This window comes from Macaca nemestrina, chromosome 1 (assembly GCF_043159975.1).
Source record: "Macaca nemestrina isolate mMacNem1 chromosome 1, mMacNem.hap1, whole genome shotgun sequence".
Taxonomy (NCBI): domain Eukaryota; kingdom Metazoa; phylum Chordata; class Mammalia; order Primates; family Cercopithecidae; genus Macaca; species Macaca nemestrina.
In genome coordinates, this window is record NC_092125.1 from 175,733,697 (window position 1) to 175,751,260 (window position 17,564).

At 42.3% G+C, this 17,564-nt stretch overlaps 1 protein-coding gene and 1 long non-coding RNA gene across 11 annotated transcripts in view; one reads left to right on the forward strand and one right to left on the reverse strand.

Annotated features, from left to right (window-relative positions):
* LOC105495139 (DAB adaptor protein 1) overlaps window positions 1-17,564 on the forward strand; it is a 1,257,833-nt gene that overhangs the window by 339,260 nt on the left and 901,009 nt on the right. The window contains exon 1 of one of the 10 annotated variants that reach the window (XM_071092433.1): window positions 12,938-13,196. The exons of the other annotated variants lie outside the window; for them this stretch is intronic. The gene's annotated coding sequence lies outside the window, so the exon portion shown is untranslated. Of the gene's footprint in view, window positions 1-12,937; window positions 13,197-17,564 lie in introns of those variants that run through there. 10 annotated transcript variants of the gene reach the window in all.
* The window catches only part of LOC105495137 (uncharacterized), a 55,468-nt gene continuing 41,398 nt past the window's right edge, over window positions 3,495-17,564 (reverse strand). Inside the window, exon 6 of the long non-coding RNA XR_011620382.1 lies at window positions 3,495-3,509. This is a non-coding gene — a long non-coding RNA (uncharacterized lncRNA). The remainder of the gene's footprint in view (window positions 3,510-17,564) is intronic.

Below are 17,564 nucleotides of genomic sequence, written 5' to 3' on the forward strand. Positions count from 1 at the left end.
TCAAGTTGTTTGTCTCTTCCATCTGAGAGTCAGCTCATTGAGGTGCATGGCTCATCTGGATGTCCTTCAAAGAGGCTGATTCATAAACAATGGTGCTCATTAACTGTTTGCTGAATACATACATGAATTAATGGGGAGAATAATAAGGAACTGTTTTATGAAGAGTCAAAGTGCTATACAAAGGTTATTTACTTGTTTTTTGATGTTTAAAATTTGTATTCAGCCTTGTCTAACACATTTTGAACCTGTAAGATGGGCATAGAAAAAAGGCTACTTACTATTCCAATGGCTTTAACGCCCAAATGTTTGTCTGTTATAAGTGTTTCTTTCTAATTCTTCTCACTTTGCTTGGATTGTGTTTGACTTGCATTTGCATGAAATTTGGAAGTGAAAATTACGGCCTGTGTTTGCACTTTCATCATTTCTACTAATATTATATTTCATGTTCAGGAGGCATTTATTATTAATGCTATTTCTGGTAGAAGGAGAAACCGAAGTGTTTAACACTTAACAACTGACAAAGTCTCCATAAAGACCTTTTGAGGTTCTTGTTTCAGCCCTGTTATATCCATGACAATATTGAGAGACAGACTCATTGCCTGCTTTTGTTCCTTCCTTCATTCATTCAGCATGGCTCAGGAACTGTAACAGTTTCCAACCTGTGACTTCACTTCAGACTCAGTCTCTGCCCTAAAGGGATTTTGTGGAGGACAGCTTAGAGTTAAGTAAGGGAACAATTTTTAACTTGTGTAACAAATTGCTAATTGCCAGTAATAGATACAGGACTACAACCCTAACTGCAGCCTAAAGTTTGCCACTATTGATATCCCCAGGTCATAGACACGGACATAGAGAGGTGTGCCCTGCCATACTGATGCAATCAATTTGGTGCTCCCACCTTTCTCACCAGCTGGCTCCTGGGCATTTGATCACATATGTCCAATCTGTTTAGATAATATACATAACACACATCCCTAGGATACATACTTTCTCACTCCATTCTTATTTTTAAGCAAAATCATTTCCCACCTCTATTTGATATCAGCAGGAAATTCCTGGTTCAGCTCTTTTATACAAAACTGTCAGAAACCTGTAGACCTCCTTTCCTGTTCCATCTCTTTATAGACAGAAGAGTCAGCTTCTGGATGGTGACTTACTTGACATGGGGTTATTCTAGGATTTCAACCTGAGTCTCCAGTCTCTATCCCCATTCTCTAAATTGTCTTCCCCCTTTCTGTCCAGACAGGCAGAAGGAAGGAAGGAAAAGGAGGAGGGAGGGAAGGAGGAAGAAAGGAAGGAAGAGAAGAAAGGAATAGAAAAGAAAGAGCTGTAGTCAAAAAGAGATTGAGAATATAAAGATCAATTGGGTCTTTAAAACTTTTCAAATCTTTTATTATGCTTTCAAAATCATATTCTTTCACAAGGGGTTGTCAGTTGTGCATTTTCCAACTTACCCATGGAACATTTTTTCGGGGAACAAACAGGAACATCTCGTAGGATGGAGGTTCCTCAGGGCAAAGTTACTGTGGATACTAGGCTCCCAAGCTGTGTACTCTGTTCAGCTTCCTTTTTCTCTCTTTTAATTTCTCTTTCTCTCTTCTACAATGATTCCTAAACTTCCTCCCTTCCTTCTTCCCCTCCTTTCTTCTTTCCTTCCTTTCTTCCTTCTACACATCTGTCCTTCATTTTTTCCTCTTCTTTCCCTTCCTTTCCCTCCCTTCATTTTTCTTCCCATCCTTTTCTACCTACTTAATGGCAGGCCTGTACTGGCTGCTGCAGAGACTGATCATTGAAACTGAGCCCACAACTTTGAAGAACTCATTGTAGTTTGCTTTCTAATGATGGGAGATAAAATGACACAGATGAACAAATATTGTCAGGAAGGGAATATTACCATTTAGAAGAATGAGGCAAGATGAGGGAATAAAGAGAAATGGGGTGCTATTTTGTAAAGATGAGGAGAAAAAGGATAGGGTGACATTTAAGGAAATGAGAGCCAGCCACATGATTTTATATGGGTAGTTCCTTTTAGGCTGAGGAAAGAGTGAATACGAAGGTAAGGGTGAGCTCAAGAAACACCACGGAGGGGAATGGTGTGGCTGGAGCAGAAAGATCAATAAGGGAGAAGTTAGGAGATGGGCTCAAGGCGATGGCTGTGGCCACCTCCATGGGGGTCCTTAGAGGCCATGGTGGGAATTTTGCTTTGTCACTGCATAAGATAAAAAGCTACTGGGTAGTTTTAAGCAGAGCATTTCCTGCTCTGACAGGTTTTTAAACAGTTTGGTTGGGCTGCTTTCTTGGTGGGGAAGAGACCAGTAGGAAGTCTGGTAGCGAGGTCCCCTGAGAGATGACAGTGGTTCAGCCCAGGATGGTGACAGTAGAGGTGGCGAGAAGTGATGTGATTCTGGATCTATGTCAAAAGTACAGCAGACAGGATTTGTTGGTTATTATGCAGAGAGAAAGAGGAGATGAAGACAGCTCTGAGGATTGGCCTTGTGGCATGGGCTGCCATTTACTGAGACAAGGAGAGGGATATGCTTCTTCTCCCCTGGAACTTAATGTCTAGTTAGGGAGTCAGCATCTTTATGGTGCTTATATTTCTGTGGCTATAAAAGGAACACATCCTCCTGGTAAAAACAATTAAAATAATATAAAAGTGCATACAGTAAAAAGTTACTTTACTGATTTCCTTCCCAAGAGGCAAATACTGTTCCAATCTCTTCCATATTTTTCCAGCCACAGTCTGAGAATATACACATGTGTATGGGTTTACATATTATATTCACTTTTTTAATACAGTGGTCCAGACTATATGCCCTCTACCGCAGCCTCCTTTTTCCACTAAATAATATATCTTAGAGATCAGACCACACCAGTACATATAGAAATACTTCATTTTCCTAGCGATGTAACAGTATATTCCATTCTATCACCATATTATGATGTATTTAATTAATTCCCAATGAACATCATTAAGGTTGTTTCCAGCATTCTTAAATTACTAATGATGTGGTAATGAAAATATCTTTGAACATATGTATTATACACATGTGGAAGTAGATCTGTAGAATAAATACCTAGAAGTAGAATTTATGGCTCAGAAGGGATGGGTATATTTAAATGTTGGTAGATAGGGCCACTGTGTGCATCAAAAGGGTTGTGCCAATTTATAGTCCCAGCAACAATACGAAGTGGTACCTGTCAGGGAGAAAGCCTTTATGATAGCAGTGATACTAATGATGCCTTACACATATGCAGTGCTTTATAAATACCAAAATGGCTTCCTATCTATTATTTTATTTGGTCTCCAAAACAGCTCTAGGAAGTAGGTATTTTGTACCTGAGGATGTGGAGCCTTGGAGAGATTAATAATTTGTCCAGCTGCTAAGTAGTGGATCTGGGATTTGAACCTGAGTCTCCAAGATGACAAAGCCTGATTCCAAGTCAGCTTGCTTGAGGACTGCTTGAACCCAGGAGTGCAAGACTAGCCTGGGCAACATGGCGAGACCCTGTTTCAAAAAATAAAACATTAGTCAGGTGTGGTGGTGCACACTTGTAGTCCTCAGCTACTTGGGAGACTGAGACAGGAGGTTTGTTTGGGCCCAGAAGGTCCACACTGCAGTGAGCCATGTTCGCACCACTGCAGTCCAGCCTGGGCAACAGAGTGAGACCCTGTTTCAAAAAAAGGGGGAGCTTTTCCAAGCCCACACTTAGACTGCTGTCTCTCTTACAGAGCAGGCTCCCTGTTCCTGGAGGTACTCAAACATTAACTGAATAGGGCCTTGGCAAGAACGCTCTTTAGGGCTGTATAGCTCCAGAGTGGGGATCGGACTAAATGACCTTCAAAGTCCTTTTCTGCCTTACAATTCCACAAACTTAAGCTAGCTCACCTCTCTGCCTTAATAGCCACATCGATAAAATGAAAATAATACCGCCTGCCTCTAACTACATTGGAATGTCATAAAGGTAAATCAGATAGTACACCTGAAGCACGTAGAGCAATTTAGGAAAAATAAACTCTATAAATCCAGGTTAGGTTGGGGAAGAGGATGGCTGTGTCCACCTGACTTCCCCTAGGCCTTTATTTGGAATAGTTTCCTTAAGTGGATTTGTTTTCAATATAAATCCAAGTACACACACGTGCACACATACAGAACTACTTTGTAAAATCCATGCACATCATGTTGAGATTCACAGATTATATTATTTTATATTGGGTAAGGCTCCCCCTCATCTAACACCTAGCCTTGTCCGTAAACTCACCCTAAGCTTAGCCATCACAATACGTTTGTTTATTGTCTCCTGTAAACTTCACAACAATCCTGCCAGTTATACATTGTTTATCACTTCCTTTTTCAAATGAAGACAGTTCCATAGAGCTCATAAAGATTATTTGTCCCTTAGGGTCACAAAAATGTATAGGGCAGAGCGGGGATAGGAACCCAGGTGGTCTGACATAGAGTCTATGCCCTTTCTTTTTCCAAGGCTTAGCTCAGGGTTTACTTCTGGACTCTGGAAAGTCATCCCTGACTGCCTCCGACCCAAGGCTGTGTTTGGAAGGCCTTTCACCTGTTTCACAGGCACCTGTTTACCTGTCCTATGATCCTGTATATGTATATGTAGAAACTTACATGTCCATATGCTCCAGTAAGCTGTGGAGTTCCTTGAGGATAGGGATGATGGCTTCTTTATCTCTACATCCCCAGCTATTAACACAGGGCCTAAGCCATAGTGCTGGGGTAAAAAAGGAACTGCCAGTTTTTGAGTGTCTGTCTGTGTTAGGTGTGTTATGACTGTCTTCTCCTTAACCGTCCCAACAGCAGGTGATTGCACCACAATTTCCTAGTAGAGGAAATGGAGACTCAGGGGGCATATTCCGGGGGCATATTCCAGGGGCATATAGTGAATGGGAGGACTCAGGATTCAAATTGAGGTCTGTCTTACTCCAAAGCCTGGGTTATTGCAAATATATTGCACCACCCTACCCCTATAAGGATAGCAGGAAGTATGAAACCCAATTTTTTTTTTTTTTTTTTTTGTAAATGCTATGATTTGGCTATAGTTTGTCCTGACAAAAACTCACATTGAAATGTGACCCCCAATGTGGTGTTACTGGGAAGTGGGTCCTAGTGGAGGTCTTTGTGTCATAGGGACAGATCCTCTTGTGTGGCTTAGTGCTTTTCTCTTTTTTTGTTTTTATGAGACCGAGTCTCGCTCTGTTACCCAGGCTGGAGTGCAGTGGCACGATCTCGGCTCACTGGAAGCTCCGCCTCCAGGGTTCACGCCATTCTCCTGCCTCAGCCTCCCAAGTAGCTGGGACTACAGGTGCCCACCACCACGCCTGGCTAATTTTTTTGTATTTTTCGTAGAGACGAGGTTTCACCATGTTAGCCAGGATGGTCTCAATCTCCTGACCTTGTGATCTACCTGCCTCGGCCTCCCAAAGTGCTGGGATTACAGGCGTGAGCCACCGTGCCTGGCTTTTGTCTTAGTGCCTTTCTCATGGTGGTGAGTGAGTTCTCACTATGGCAAGACTGGATTAGTTCCTACGAGAGTGGGATGTTATAAACGAAGGACACCTCTCGGGTATTTTCTCCTTGGAAATGTCCACTTCCATTTTGCCATGTTATGACACAGGATGAGAGCCCTTGCAAGAAGCTGCACCAGGCCCTTGAACTTTTTAGCTTGAAGAACCATGCGCTAAATAAACCTCTTTATAAAATACCCAATCTCAGATTTTCTGTTACAGCAAAACAAAATGGACTAAGACAGTAAGAAAAGTTTTATTGGATTACAGCCATGCCTATTTGCTTATACATTGTCTATGGCTTCTTTTTTTATTTTAAGGGCTTTATTCAGAAATTTTTACATAGTATACAGTTCACTCATTTAAAGGGTAAATCATACTTTTATTTGTTTATTTATTTATTTATTTATTTATTGAGATGGAGTCTCACTCTGTCGCCCCGGCTGGAGTGCAGTGGTGCAATCTCAGCTCACAGCAACCTCTGCCTCCCGGGTTCAAAGGATTCTTCTTCCTCAGCCTCCCATGTAGCTGGGATTACAGGCTCCCACCACCATGCCTGGCTAGGAAATCATGTTTTTAGAAAATGATATCCCATTATTACAGGACAAGAGGTAGATGGGAGACTGCCTATTTACTGGTGTCTCAAAAATGAAGTAGCATCAATGTGAGCATGGGGAGTGCTGAAAAGGGGCGAAGGAGTTAAAAAGGGAAGGAAGAGGGTGGGCTCTTTACAGTTAACTCCTGCCTTTGCATTTTACTTTAAAGACTTTAAGGACAACAGCAAATGGGTTCCTGGAAGTATATGAATAGATTATTTTAGAGCACTCAATCCCTGCTCTTCGTAAAAGGAGCTAGATGCAAATAATCCACCTGTCAAGGTACATGTCTCTTTAATGTGCTGAGGACGGGGGAAAATGGGGAAAACAAAAATGCCAATGGCTATAGTAAAAGGAGAAGAAATGTTAGTAAAACATACTGTGCGAGTTCAAAGGAAGATGTGATTCTGGAAGTTTTCAAAGCCCTTTGCATGGTTCTCTCACTTAACCTTCATTACAACAATGTGGGGCAGGATTATTCTCCCTACTTTACAGGTGAGGAACCTAAATGAGCCTTCGTTTTTCAAGATTATTAGACTCCAAGCCCACATCCTTAAAGTACAGTCGACTGACACCAGGGCTGTCTGGGATACTTTAGGAGCACCTCAACCCAAGACCTCCCTACACTGCAGAGAAGGAGTAAGGACCATGGCAAATGCCCTAGGTCCTCATAGCTGGTAATGGACCTAGAGGACATGCTTACTCATGGGGAGGGGAGGGGAACATGGGAGAGAAAAGTCAGGAGTAAGGCAGGCACATTTAGGAGAAAGTATAGAGAGTGGTCCCGCTGACAGGGGCCATTCCTTCTAGGTACACCTAGGAGGCAGGAGAACATAGTGGTTAGAAATGTTCACATGGGGGCTGTGGAGTCACACAGCCCAAGTTCCAATTCTGTTTCTCCCATTTACCTTCTGCATAACCTTAGACGATTCATTAAACCTTTTTTTTTTTTTTTTTTGAGATGGAGTTTCGTACTTGACACCCAGGCTGGGGTGCAATTGCATGATCTTGGCTCACTGCAACCTCCGCCTCCCAGGTTCAAGCAGTTCTCCTGCCTCAACCTCCTGAGTAGCTGGGATTACAGGCGTGCATGACCATGCCTGGCTAATTTTTTTGTATTATTGGTAGAGAAGGGGTTTCAACATTTTGACCAGGCTGGTCTTGAACTCCTGACCTCAGGTGATCCACCCGCCTTGGCCTCCCAAAGTGCTGGGATTACAGGCGTGAGCTACTGCGCCTGGCCTACTTAACCTGTTTAACATATCCGTGCCTCAGTTTCCTCAACTGTAAAATGGGACTAATTGTTTTCTCATAGGGTTATTTTGAGAACTCAACTAATTTTTATAAAGCTCTAAGAATAGTGCCTAGTATGTAGTGAGCACTCCAACCATGTTGGCTGCTGTTAGCACACATTTAGAAATACTGTTGGAGCTAGAATTTGGAAAGATTGAAATGTCAAGCTATAAACTTATCCTTGATTCTGTTGCTCTTGGTTTTTGAACATGAAGAAATTGGAGTTTTGGGAAGGTTTGCCTATGTTCAAATGGATTCAAGTAGTAGGAAAACTGGAGTCAAGAGACCAGTGAAGGCACGGCTGCCAAGTTCTTTATGGTAATTTCATTGTCTGGGAGAGAGGAGGGCTGGCCGCTGCTGACTGCACAGCAGCTCTGTCAGGGCCTGTCGAATCGCCTGCTCTGAGGTGGTGGTTTGGCTGTTGCAGTCCAGATTTCACTGTCAGGGATCACTTTTGCCTATTTATAGGAAATAGGGATCATTTTCTTTCACCCGCCAGGGAGAGTGACTGTCTTTATGAAGCACCTTGGTAAAGAGGAAGAAGACCTGGGGTCTTGGCACAGAGTCCAGTTCAAGAACTGGCAGCAGGCTGGAAGCAGCAATGCCAACCAACAGCCAGGTGGAGTTGGGCCCTATTTTAAGGACATTGAAGCGTTCCCCTAAAATTCTTCTCCTTGGAGATGACCTAACAGAGTGCCATCATGCTGTTTCTGGTTGATGGCAGGCTTGGCTGCAAAGAGAGCTCTTCCCAAGATGAACTTTTGCCATACTGTGATCGTCCCTCTTTCTCCCATGACAGTTGCACAGTCTATTGGGAACTGGACTGAAGGGGCTCCGAGCTGATGGGCTGTTTGGGCCCCTTTCCCCCTGTACGTCATGCATGTATCCAAGCCTTTCATGTACTGTGCATGGGCTCTCTCTGACTTTGCCTCTCTATCCTGAGTGGGGCTTTGTCTAAATGTGGTACCCGATAACTTCAAGGGATCAAGTGCTTTTGAGAAATGTTTCTCCTAAGAAGATGAGCTGGGGGGAATTGAAAGCAAGGCTGCCAGCTTTGATGTCTTAAGTATGAAATTTCAATGGCTTACCAGCTGCCAAACTCTGATTTTAGTGTGGCTGGAGTAAGATTTAAGGAAATGATCACATCCTGTGTCCCACGGGAGACAAGTAATGATGGAGGAACAGCCCAAGGAACCCAGGACAGGAGAGGTTGGAGATTCTGACCAGGGGTTTTTAACTGGCCTAGGTGATCTAGGAAATATCTCTTTCTCTATGTATTTTTAAAGATAATTTGGTTTGGTATTTTTCATTAAAAAATACATGCTTATTATCAGAAATTCAGAAAATATGAAAAATCAGAAAGAGAAAAGCAAAGTAACAGTTTTGTCATTCCATTCTCCAAAGAAACACATTTCCTTCCAGCTCTTTTTTTCCTTCCAGGGTATTTCCTTCCAGTTCTTTTTTTTTTTTTTTATGATTTAAAGAATCATTGTTTGTCTATTTACCTTCCTATATATCTTCTTATCTATTTGTCTCATTTAGTTCTATGATGGCCCTTGCTTTGGCTTATTTGGTTGATTGGTTTTATTTTTATTTTGTTCAGCTAGCATAGTAAGATACATTTTTCAAGTTACTGCAGATTTCTGCAGTTTTCATACTAGACCAGGGATTCCTAAGAGTTAGGGTGCATCAAATCACCTTAAGAACATATGAAAATTCTGAGGTGGTGCCTGGGACTCTGCTTTTTGGCAGTTTTGAGGCATGCAGTTCACAGACCGTACTTTGGGAATCATTTATGTCAGGCTAACTATAATGTTTATATGATCCATGGAGCAGGTTTTCTTACAAATTCACCCATTTCTGTTATACAAGATATGTAAGTTGTTTACAGTCATTCATTAAGTATAAACAATGTTACAATGAACATTTTCAGTTATTCATCTGTTCATTCATTCAACAGATATTTTTGAGCACCTGCTTAAGGTCAGCCTTTTTTCCAGGTGTTGGAAAGGTCAGTGACAAGACAGACCCATTTCCTGCTTTTGCTTAGTGGAGAGAAAGACAAACGGGGTCACAAAATTAGATTGTTGCAAATGTGGTGAATGCTGTGAAGGAAAGTTTCAGACTGCTATGGGGGAGGCAAATAATTTAGATTCAGAAAGCCTCTGTGAGTAAGTGACATATAGGTGAAGCTTGAAGGAAGAATAGGAGTTAGCAGACATCACTTTTAAGATTTGCAGAAGTGGAATTATTGGATTAAAGGGTATTAACTTTTAAAACAACCTTCTTAATCTCCCCTCCCCCTCAGGCTTTAGTGCCCACGTTCAAATGTGCAGGATGTATATCAGTCAGGGTCCAGTTGGGAAAAGACAAACCACATTTGGTATTTCACATGGAGGGGGTTTAATACAGGAGATTAGTTATAAAATAGTTTGATGGGTTGAAAGAGCAAATGGGAAAGGTGAAGTGAAGCAGAGATTGGTAAGTGCAGGAAGCTCCCCACCTAGTACTGAGGGAATAAGGAAAGCTATGGTGTATCTAGAGCCCACCAGTCCACCTTTGCTAAGCTGCGCTACTGAGGGACTGCGGATGTTGACCTGCCTGTGCTGGAATCAGCAAGAAGGGACTGCGAAGGATGATGTTGGAGTCAGAGAATAGGCCCTGCATGGCTTGTGCTGAGACCTCCAGGGTGCTGGGCTGTGAGCCATGATGTCTGAGGAGTACTGGTGGCTGGTGATGGGAATGCTGAGTGGACTCTGTATGACTGATGCTGAGGTCCGATGGGGTGCCACTTGGCTGATGCTGAGATTGGGAGTGGCTGGTAAGCTCTGGGCCTGGGATCAAGGAAGAGGTCTGAGATCAAGGAAGAGGGGGAAACTGCCACATGATGCTGAAGGTCCTAGCTGTCCTCTGATGCTGAAAGGACGCTGTGAAGAAATACAGGACCTGAAAGCAGGAAATCCCTTCCTTTTGCCTTCCCAGATCTCCCTATCAACAAAGCCTGAGAAAAAGCCACTATGCAAGAGAATATGGGAAATGCAGGTTTTGGTGTCCCAGGCAGAGACAGGCAGAAATGGGACCTGAGAATAAACAGGCAGATGGCCAGCACACAGAGAAAGGAGACATCCTTATACTTGTCTCCTGTCCTCTCCCGCCTTTGCACTGCACCTGGAGGAATTAGACCTGCTCAGTGGTTATCCATTCCGTGGCTCCACTTGTCTTCATAAAATTCTTTTTTTCCCTAAATGTCTTTGTGCTTAAGCCTAACTCTGAATTATCAAAGTCAACACAAAATGTCTATTGTGTGGATGGATGACAGATGGATGAATGATGAATGAATGAATCATAGCTGCTCCTACATATTGCTAAGTGTCTGGTACTGTTTTACATTCCCTCTTTCATTTAAGCCTCACATCTGCCCCTATAGGTAGGCAGTATCATTCCTGTTTGATGATGAGACTGTAGCTCAAAGGGTTGAAGTGGCTTACTCACCATCACCCACCTCCTAAGTAATGAGGAGATCCGAACCCAGGTCTGTTGTCCTTCATTCCTGCTACACCTCTAGAAACATCGATAATGTAGGCCAACATTTAAAGGCCATTCTTGAGAGATTCTTAGAGGCAGGTGGGAAGTGACTTAGCTGAACATAGATGAGCATCTATTAGGGTATATTGGTAATAACTTGGAAATGAACTGACCCTGGAAGTCCGGTGGAAATGACAGCCTTGCCATTCCAGGCCACGACGTGGCTCCAGGCTCCTGTCTAAAAACTCTCCCCTGACCTTTTCCTAACACTTGGCATTTTAGTGTTCCGTTGATTACAGATCACTTACATGCAGCACACAGTTGACTGTTTGTTAAAATAGAAAGTGGAAAAAAAAAATAGAAAAGAAAGTATGTGCTTGCCAGAGCGGTGCTGTGGAACGGCTGTTCCCAAGGTATTCATCTCAGTACGTCTAAACACCTATAATTAAACTAGCTTTGGAGCCATGCCTCTTGGAGAGGGTGAAAGAATCAGTTCTGCAGTATTTGGATCTTGCTCTTTGTATACACTGCTCAGCAGTGAAGATGTTCAAAAAGGACCAGATGCTGTGGCTCAAGAATGCAATTACCCACCTATCAGGGGTGTATGGATGATGGTCTGATCTTGGGGACATCCAAGCCCAGGGGAGCAGAAGGAAACAGACAAGTGATGAATATGCTGGCCTCTGGTCCTCTGTGCCTATATCCCAATCTCATTTCCTTGCTGGGGATTTTATTTTCGTAGCTCTGATGAATGAACGCTGGGTTGCTTTCTGTTACACAGCTAATTAATGGGAACTCAAGTCAGCTGTCCTATTTATGAGACTCTGTAGCAGGCAGAGACACTTCACTCATCTGGAAAAAATAAGTTGGGATCAAGCCGCATCTTCTATATAAATATGTGAGTGCTGCTGTCAGACGCCAGTACCAGTCAGCACTGTCTGGCTTAACATGAATCACTGAAATGACCCGGACCTTCAGTCTGAGTTGATTGTAGCTAATGCGTGCCATATAATCTCATATGCTCAGAATGTCTTGTGAACCAAGCATGCTATCAAGATACAGTTTTAATTAACATTTGCTTTTTAGATAATATACGCAATTTATTTTGGCAAGAGTTCATTGAAAGTAAAATCTACATAATTAAGATACTAAACCTGCAATATTTTTTTTTCTTTGCAGCGTTTTTTGCTAAATGGCACAGAATCAGCAACGCTTATTACCCGGTAGATAGCTGTAATGGGCAATCACAATTCATAGTTTCTTTCTTTATTAAAAATTGTTTCTCTAACTAGAGGATACAAAGTCATATAGTTGATTCTGTTTACTTTTTAAATTCAGAGGTATCAGGTCTTTTTCTAAGTTCAATTTCATTAAAAATAAAACAAAGAAAGCACATTCATGCCTCTCTTGCACAGAAATCTGCTATAAAATTATAGCTTATTTTAGAAAGTAATATTATTTTATGAGCTTATTTCACTAAGGTTTTCACTACAAAGGGTGATGTAACTCTGGGGCATGATCAGTTGGGAATGGGCATGCTAGGAGAGGCCTTAAAGATCAGTCAAGTGATTCCTCACTTTATGAAGAAGGTCACTGAGTCTCAGAGTGGAAATGTGACTCACCCATGTTCATACAACACACTGGAGTCTGAATCAAGACTAGAACTCACAACCCTTAACAAGCCATGCTTGTTTTATGCTATTCTAGCTGCTGTTGCTATGTACTATTCTATCATGGCCACCAGATATCTGGTGCTTTTTGAGAAACATCTGCCCTCTACCCTAAAGGAGCCCCCTCCACTCTCTTTGATGATGTCTTGTAAGCTTGGAAATGCCTCTGTATCATGTAAAATAGGCATTTTTTTTTTAAAGGAAAATAGACCTGGTTCTCAAGACACTTCCTTTAAAGTGAAGAGCAGCGCAATGGCTGAATCCCAATTGCTTTGTTCTTTGTGATAATTCCTATAATTGGGTCAGAGGGCTAATGACTTGGCTTCACAAATCTGAGCCATATGCCTCCATGATTTGCAGCCAGCTGAGTGCTGTTCACCACGGAAGCCCAGGACCTCAGCTGAGAAAAGCGGCAGCCAGACCAGAGCTGGGAGCAGGAAGCAGAACGGACCCTGGTTATGAGGCCATTTTATAGATCTTCCCTCCACCCCTTCCAATCTGCCTGGTTTCTGAGCTGCCAAGTTCTTCCTAGACAGGCCCTTGACAGGGGCCTTTCCTGAGGACTCTGACTGCGCTTGGAATATGGTAGGCAGGATTGTGCCTGTGTCAGTCTCTTCACTCAGATCTGCAGTAAGCCGCTAATTAGTGTCAGTAATTGCTGGAGGAGAGGATAGCTGGCTGCCCATCAGGATGCGGGAGGAGGGGTTGCTAGTGCTCTCCCTCATTTCCTCCCTCCCTGGCTCCCTTCTCTCTAGCGTTAAGCAATAAATCTATATTGGTTAAATCGGCTGTTGGGCTGCTTGTTGAAAAGGACATCAGTGGAGGCCTGTCAGGTTAATGGGTTTAGCTAATGTATGGGCACAAGGATGAGTAACCCGATCAGGCATCATAGCCAAAGGCAGGAGGGTGGAGGTCTCCGAGAGTCATCAGAGCAGAGGACTCAAAGATACACTTCTGGGGACCTGGGCCCTGGGCTGCTAAGAGGGAAGTTTCAAGAAATCTGTTTTTGGGAGCAATTCTGTTAAAAGAAGGAGAAAATAGTCATGCTCTGCACAATGACGTTTCAGGCAATGACGGATTGCGTATAGGACAGTTGTCCCATAAGATTATAACAGAACATATATACTTGATATATGACACTTGATGTTATTATTGCAGATCAAGTAGGGGAAAGGACTTATATTCAGTAATGGTGCTGGGTAATTTGGTTTCCATGTAAAATAAATATATGTGTGTGTATATGTGTATATATATGTGTGTGTATGCACACACATATATATACACATACATACCTTCTAGGTTTATGTAGTACTCTCTGATGTTTGCACAATGACAAAATCACCTACAACGCATTTCTCAGAGCATGTATCCCCATCGTTAAGCGACGCATGATTTTAATCTGTGAGCCACATGCCAACAGATGGTGGGGAGGATAGAGGGCTCAGACTTCACACACACTGGGCTGCACTACTGATGCTGCCAACCAACTGCTGTAACCTGAGGCAGGGGATTAACTTCTCTTAGCTTCAGATTTCTCATCACTACCATGAGGCAAGAAAGAGCATCTATCTCGTAGGGTCGTTGAGAGCTAATGCATATACATTGCTTAGTATATAATCGCTGTTCTTAAGTAGGAGCACTTATTATGTACTATGAATTAGGTCAAAATATGTAACACACCAGGCATTTGGGTGCTTGTGTGCTAGTGAATTTCAGTGTAATTTCATACAGACCCTGGAGCATCTTTACAATCAGGTCAGGAGACCTAATGGTTTCTGGTTACTACACGGTCAGTTCTCTTTACCACCCCTCTCCCGCCTTTTTGGCATGTGAGAAAGATGTGAATGAATCACGGCCACCAGATTCCAGTGCTGTGTGTAGCCTCCTCTGTAGGTGCACCGTGCCTGAGTGCTCGGGGTAGCAGTACTGAGGGCACCAAGAGCCCTGCTTATGTCCTGATAAAGCGTTTTAAGATATATTGAAAGCCCTCAATAATTTGGACACAGAATAACTAATTATATGGAGCAGTTGTGTTTTTGCTTACTTGGCATGTGACATAATTATAAAACAATGTTATTAATGTGTATAAGTGTTTTTACATTCAATTCCTTGAAGCTAGGTGCTTTTGTTGCTTATAATGTTCATTTGCTTAGCAAACCTATCTATCTATGCTTATTATATTCTTATTTTTATATGTGCGTTTGCTAAGAAAATGTATATTGCCTATGTACATACACATCTGTCCATTTATTCATTCCACAAGTATTTATTGAGCACCAAGAGAAGTACAGACTTTTAGAATGAGAAGGGACTTAGGCAGTCATTCTATTCAGAGCTCTGAATTTAGGGAAGAGGAACCTGGGATCTTAACATAACAAGGCTCTCTCTCCTCCCAGGGACCCTCTTCCCTCATCTTCACTTAGATTCCATGGTCCCTCAATAAAATTACTGTAATAATGGGCCTCAATAGCTTTCCCTTTCACCTTCCATCCTGCTAGGCTGGCCAGACCACAATTCTGGGGAGCCTCACTGTGCCCCTCTGCCTGACACCAGAGAAGCTGCCTTTTATGGGATAAAAGCCCACAGTTGGACAGCCTGATTGTATCTCATGACCACACACCTTCATCTCAGAGCGTATGGCAGAGTGGTTAAGAGCTAAGCCATATTGTCTGGGTGTATAGTATTTCAATCATGTTCTAGCTGTGGGACCATAGGCAAGTTACTTCACCTCTCAGTGCTTCATTTTCCTCATGTTCAATGAAGGTAATAGTTTTTATCTCATAGGGATGTTTTGAGGATTAAAGAATTCAAAATATATCAGGCATTTAGAGCAGTGCCTGATGCTATATAGGTATTGGTTCATTATGGTTATCATACACTCTTCAGTGCTAAGCAAACTCTTCTGCATACACAATGGCTGCTGGGGCTCCAGCCATCCAAGTCACATTCCAGGAAGCAGGAATGGCAAAGGGGCTTCTGCTTTTTAAGAATCCTTTCCAGAAGTTTCTCACTACTTCAATTGGGAGAACCTGGTTTCATGGACATACTTTACTTTAAGAAAGACAGAAATGAGATCATTATTTCAAGTAGTATTGTGCCCCAGTTGAGATACTGTTACTGAGGAAGAAGGAAGAATGGGATGTTTTCAGGCAATGGCAGACTCTTACAAACTTTGGCTAAATGTAATGAATTCTCTGCATTCCTGTCACTGAACTGACCAGGGGCATTTATCCTACTCCTTTACATATTTCTGCCTGTTTTGACCTCTCTAATACCTCAGCCTCCAGGTTTTCCTCCTACTTCCCTGGCCACTGTCTTTTCATGTCTTTTGCTGGTTTCTCTTCTTCTTCTCAATCTCTGTATGTTAGTGAGCCCCAGTGTTAATACTGAATTTTCCACTTTTCTCCACCTATACCCACTTAATGGTGGTGAATACCCTACACATGCTGGTGCCTTCAAAGTTTACATCTCTAGCCCAGACTTCTTCCCTGAGCTTCAGACTCATACCTACTTATCTCCATCTTGAAATGTACAGTTCTGAAATATAGCTCTTGATTTTCCACCAAACATGTTTCTCTACTACCTGTCCCCATCTTGGCACATTAACACACCACCAATCCACTTGAAGTCAAATATATAGAAGCCATCCTCAATGCTTCCTTGTCATTCAGCCCCTCACTCCATTGCAACTTCCAAATGATTCTCAAATCTGTCCACATCTTTCCCCTCAGCAGGCACTGCTCTAGTCCAAACCAGCAACCTTCCTCACTTTTACTGCTGTGATACCTTGCATTAAACCCTTCTACTGTGCTACAGAAGAAAGTGGGGAAGGAGGAAGACTTTCACACTTTATTCTGTAGCAAAGCAGAAGGGTTTAATGCAAGGACTCTAGACCAGACTGTGTGGGTTCAAATCTTAGCCTCAACACCTACTAGCTGTGTGACTTGGGCAAGTTTCTTTGTCTCAGTTTCTTCATCCATAAAATGAACATAATAATGGTACCTATTTTGTATGGTTATTGTGAGCATTAAGTAAGTTAATATACCTACGCACTTACAGCAATGCCTAGTATATAATAAGTACAATCAATAAATGTTAGCTATTATCATTAGCTATTATTACCATACATTTTTCATGGAGCAGTTGGAATAATCTTTTAAAAACATAAATTCAGTTCTATCGTTCTTGTGCTTAAGATTCTCCAGTGAGTTCCCATTGAAGTTACAATGAAATTCTAACAGATTACAATGACTAAAGGCTCTACATTTCCTAGCCCTTGACTCCTCCCGTCCTTACAGCTTTCTCCCCATCACTTACCATCCTTAAGCTATGCTGGTTTTATTTTAGATCCTTTAACATTTCCAGCTCTTCACTTCCTTTGGGGGCTCTGCCCTTGTTCTTCCCTCTGCCTGGCATGCTCTGCTTTCACTCCAGCTGTTCATAGGACTAGTTTCTTCGCATTTTTTAGGTCTCAGTTCAATTATCTCCTGTTCCAAAAGGCCCCCTCTGCCCATGTACCTCAAGGGGCAGCCTTGTGCTGATTATTCTTCCTCTTTATTTTCCATGGTATTTATCACCATTTTCAGTTTTCTTGTTGGTTTGTTTGCTTAGTCTATAGTCTGTCTCTCTGTGCTTTGATATGTGAGAATACAGTCCTTACTTATTGTGTACAGTCACAGATCCCAGGACCTTAAACAATAGTGGGACATAGTAGATGCTTACAAACCAGCTGGTGAATGAAAGACCCTCAAGCAAGATTTTGAAGAATAAATAGGAATTTTCCAGACACTCGAGGAGAGGCAAGGATTTGATGCAAAGGAAACATCATTTGCCAATGCATGCAGATCTGAAACACCATAGTGCCCAGCTACTAAAAGCATGGTATGTCCCTGATAACCAGCAGCATCAGCCTTACCTAGGAATTTGTTAGGAATGCAGAATCTCAGGCTGAGG